Source organism: Orycteropus afer, unplaced genomic scaffold, assembly GCF_000298275.1.
Source record: "Orycteropus afer afer isolate SDZICR_OR568_19922 unplaced genomic scaffold, OryAfe1.0 scaffold00437, whole genome shotgun sequence".
Taxonomy (NCBI): domain Eukaryota; kingdom Metazoa; phylum Chordata; class Mammalia; order Tubulidentata; family Orycteropodidae; genus Orycteropus; species Orycteropus afer.
Genome location: NW_006922024.1, coordinates 631,832 through 637,145, shown reverse-complemented (window position 1 = coordinate 637,145; position 5,314 = coordinate 631,832). Strand labels below are relative to the sequence as shown.

Sequence of the window (5,314 nt, the reverse complement as noted above, 5' to 3'; positions counted from 1 at the left end):
CAGGTGCACTCCTTAGAATGATCAACCATGGGAGATTTGGAGGGAAGTACTTGCACAGGGAAGTAGTTCAGAGGGCAGAAATTCATAGAAAAGAAGAACACAGGGAAAAGGTAACCACAGGGAAGAAGTGGGAAATGAGTTGTTGCATTGTGGGAGTTGCAGTCAATGTCATGAAACAAACTATGTGTGAACTGTTGCATGGAAAATGAATTTGCAATGTAAATTTTCACCCAGATTACAATAACAATAAAAAAGATACCTATTGTAAAATCAATTGTCAGGCTGGTATTTTAACAACAGTGCTTACTGCTTAGATCTCTAAGTTTTAATTGTCCTTCGTAAGTTATTTGGAGTCTGGAAGATTATATAATATATTGATGGCCACACGGGGAAAAAATGAAAAGGATATTAAAATAATAAATAAGATTGAATTGTGGTTGTTGAGAGAACCTAATCCCTAGTTAATTATGCCTAGTTGTGTATATTGAAATCTATCTAAAATTATCGGTTTAAGTTTTGAGATATTTTCAAACAATGATTTTAAAATCTATGGATTTTAAAGAGTACTAAGATTTTTAGCTCTGGTGGCATGGTGCCTAAGGCATTTGACCACTAACCTGAAGGCTGGTGGTTCAAACCCACCAGCCACTCCTCGGAAGGAAGGTTGGGTAATCTACTTCTGTAGTGATATCGCCTTGGAAGGCCAAGGAGGGCTTGCTATGAGTTGTATCCAACTCCACGGCAGTGCATTCTGTTTTTTTTTTTTTTGAAGATTTTTAGTAATTTTTCTTTGCTGTGAAGAAAACTAATAAGTTTTACTCACCTTTATATTAATAAAATACAGACTACTCATTGTTTGAATGAGCAAGTGAATCAATCAAACAATACATAAATTATCCCATATTATGGAATCATAAATAGTCCTACAAATAGATTCATAAACCTGTAAAAAAAAAATGAGTAACAGGAATAGACTTTTGCACTGTAGATTTTAATTGGTGTGAGTACACAGGAAGTGGTGAGTAGAAAATCTATGCATTTTTCTCATAAAGAAGTGTATGTCTGTGTCGGTGTGAGAGAGAGAAACTGAAAGAGAGAGAGAGATGGAGAAGATCAGAAGCATATTATATAGGTCACAGTTTCTTAAATTTTACCAAGCTGCATGACATGGAACAAAGGCAATCTGAATCATTTAGGAGAATAAAAAGAGTTCAGAAAATGATACTCTGCTAAAAGCTTCTAAACTTTGCATCTTTCCAAATCTCAGTGGAATACTTTTCTTTTTGTCTCTATATATACATCCACGATGCTAGAAAACTGAGCTTTAGAGAATTCTGGTTTCTTCTTTAAATGCTACAAGCAGTGCATCACTAGACTCTGCAATGCAACTTCCTCACATTGAAACAAAAATCTTAAATCATAGAAGAACCTCAACTTTCTTTTCATCAGTACAAGCTTGCTTCCTCTACTGTCCTCTCATTACAGTTTCCAAATTCAGTTGTCCATAAACTCCATGACACCTGGAAAATAAAATGGACAACTTGGTAAAAATAGACACTATCCAGGGGCCCTCTATAAATAAGAAAACCAAGACCCCTCCACTTTCCAACCTATAAATAGAATACCAAATATGTCCATACATGGTGATATTTGATTTTAGAATCACTATTAAAGAGAGACCTTAATTGTCAAGTGAGCTTGCTATCTACTTTCTGACAAAAAGTATTGGTTTAGAGAAATTATATCAAAGAAAAAATGGCTTTTTTTTTTTGTTTTTTTTTTCCCCAACCATAGCTGTCTTTCAGCAATTGGCTGGCTTAGTAATACTATCCCTATTCAGTAAATCATCCCATTAATTTACCTAAGGGAATATTTTGCAACTAGTTTACCTTACATTATTCCCTAGGAAATTAAATTTCGTAATTTAGGTACTCTGTAAAATGCATAATTGCGATTTTCATGGCCAAGGGAAGAATTTGGAAACACCCACTTTAATTTTTTTTTTCTTCCTATTCCCTAGTAATAGCAATTAGGAGATTAAAAAGTATCCTTGTCTAATGCTGAGGGAAAAATAAGAGAATATAATAAGAATGCTGAAAGAAAATATCAGAATTGGTTTTGTTTCTTTATGTCATCTGTTCAAATACATAAAATAATAGAGGGACTTCTAAAATATTAGATTTAGAGTATTAACTATTAATTGTTGAATGATTGCTAATGCTGAAGAGATTCTTTGCATGGCTTGTGCTTCTTAGGAAGTTTCACCGCAAATATCCAATATTCATTAAAGCTCATTTTCCAGAAATTGGGTTTTTGAAAGATTACCTCAAGGATATGAAATCTATTAATCTCCAAGGAGATTATCATTTATCCTTGAGTAATCCAGAACTCAGCTGTTGGCTTTATCAGTGGCTAAATCATCAATATCTCCAATCAGAACTAAACCAAAACTCAACTTATTCAGAGATATCAACAAAAACATCAACTCAAACAAAACAGTTCAGAGTTCCATAAAATATAATGGATATCTGGGGGCATGGGAGGGCCACGTGGGCACCAAAGTCTCTGCTGCCTTGTTTTGCCCTTGTACTTACCTAAGTCTTCATGTCTATCTGCTTCTTTCACTTTTTTCCTGTATGTGTGTGTGTGTGTGTATGCACACAATATATAACATAAATACTATATGCCATTTATTTTCTTGTGTATATATATATAAAGTGAAATCAAGCCAAACTCACCACAATGACATTGATTCTGACTCATAATGAACCTATAGGACAGAGTAGAACTACCTACCCCCTGGAGTTTTCAAGGCTGTAAATCTTTACAGAAGTGGACTGCTTCATCATACTCCCACAGACTGGCTGGCTGGTAGGTTCAAAGTGGCAATATTTTTGTTAGCAGCCGAGTGCTTTAATCACTCACCTACCACATATGTTACATACAATCTAAAATTTCTATTAGAATGAAATTTCATAAAAGGAAAGTAAGGATTTATTATCCTTACTATTATTATTTTATGTCAACATCAATGTAGTATTTTAAAATTTAGTTGAAACACTTAACCTATAGAATCTGCTTTTATATGCATGTCTGTGGTTATGCATCTTTCTTAGGTTTTCAGTCATTATGTTTACTTTTTATCTAAATATTTGTGGATCATAGTTTTTATAAATTGAGTTATAACAAATGAAGAACAGCAACAACAAAAAGAAAAAAAAAAAAAAGAAAAACATGAGTGGAGTTTAATATTTCCAATGAGCGTAACATCATTTCCTCAAAAGAGGCCTTTATGGGTCCCAGTCTCTACTAGGGCTCCTTGTTACCTGTTCCTGTGGCACACTGGTTCTTCAGAGAACACTTGCCTTCCTCCTGAGCTAGTTTTTAAACTGCAAGATGAGAATAGTCCATGTAACTTCTTTACTGTTTGCTTACAGTTTCTAGAGCAGCCCTAATACCCTGTAGGTGTTGAATGACTATTTGATTAATTAGTGATTGCAGAAAGAATATATTAAGGAAATAGTGGCTATTTGGAACAGCTGTCTATTTCATTCCACTAGCATTCCTAGTATCATTTCTTTCAATATACTAGTCATTTAGTATTCTTGGACAAGTTGCTATCCCTCTTGCCACAAGAGTTCTCAGTTTTCCTGTAATTTTTCCATCACACCTTATAACAACTTAAACAGTACTGGGCAACAGGGCAGTCTGAAAAATGCATCTGATTATAAGTTCAAAAAGCAAGGCAAGTGCCTATTGTTTATAAAAGTTTAAGTGGTTGTCAAAAAAACATGGCATAATTAGGGATGCTAATATTTATAGTTGTAGATGAAATAAACTGTTACACTTATTTATTTTCTAGGAAAACTTATCTGGCACCAAAAGTCACTTAAGTAGAAAAAATCGTGTGATATCAAAGCTATAATATTTTTCTCTTTTTGAAGGAAAGTTCGGGGTAATTTCTTTTGCTTTTTGTGATCATAGATTTAAGTTCCACAATTTGATTTGAGGGTGTGAATACTCTGAAGTTATTTATTTACAGCACAAATCTCTGAAAGCATTGTTATTCTTTATAGTCAAAGAATCATAACATTTGGGCTCAACATAAATAATACTAAAAAAAAAAAAAATCCCCACTACCATCCAGTCGATTCCGACTTATAGGGACCCCATTGGGTTTCCTAGGCACCAAATCTTTATGAAAGTAGATTGCTCAGTCTTCCTTCTGCAGAGTGGCTGGTGAGTTTGAACTGCCAACCTTCTGGTTAGCAGTCAAATGCCTTAGGCACTGCACCACCAGAGCTCCTGAATGACAGATTATTGGTATTATTTTGTCTTCATATACTTATTAAAGAGAAAATTATTTCCTAATCATATCTGACATTGTTTAGTGGTTGCAATGCCTCAGGTACTGGGAAAGGAATTTACTCAGTGTTCCTCATTGTTTTCTCATGAAAGCAAACAGAGGCACTGTCTACCATCATGTCTATTTTAGAGAGGATGGAAAGGAGATAGAGAAGTTAAAGAATATACATGTGTTTACAGACTTAGCATATGATGCAAGTGGATAATCACATTGTTTGAAGTAATTTAATTCATAATTTTACATCAATTTATTTTTCTCTGTTAAATATAGTAATCACAACTTTTGAAAAAATAAAAGGTATTCAAAGATCAGATGGCATATGGTCAAGCTATTTATTTAGTAAAACAATCAAATAGGATTGAAGTGCAGGATAAAAACTCACTGCCATCAAGTCAAACCCTACTCATGGCGACCCCCCTTTGGGTTTCCAAGGCAGTACCACTATAGAAGTAGATTGCCCAACCTTCCTTCTGAGGAGAGGCTGGCTGGTGGGTTTGAACCGCCAGCCCTCTGGTTAGTAGTCAAATGCCTTAGGCATATATGAAGATGAAACTCACTGCCATGGAGTCAGTTCCAACTCATAGCAACCTCTCCTTGGTTTTCCAAGGAGGTATCTCTATGGAAGTAGATTAACTGGTCTTGTATCTGAGGAGTGGCTGGTAGGTTTGAACTGCAAGCCTTCTGGTTAGCAGTCAAATGCCTTAAGCACTAGATCATAGTCACTAGGGCACCAGAGCTCCTGCATATGAAGATAGGTAACATTATTTTTATTTTTCCTATTCTAATCACCTGGGAGCTCTGGTAGCATAGTGGCTAAGGCACTTGACTGCTAACCAGAAGGCTGGTGATTCAAACCCACCAGCCACTCCTCGGAAGGAAGGTTGGGCAATCCTACTTCCATAGTGATACTGCCTCGGAAACCCAAGGAGGGGTCGCTATGAGTCAGGG

At 35.4% G+C, this 5,314-nt stretch overlaps 1 protein-coding gene across 1 annotated transcript in view; it reads left to right on the top strand.

Moving 5' to 3' along the window:
* The window catches only part of NCAM2 (neural cell adhesion molecule 2), a 434,855-nt gene that overhangs the window by 341,490 nt on the left and 88,051 nt on the right, over positions 1 to 5,314 (top strand). The gene's annotated exons all lie outside the window — the stretch shown is intronic.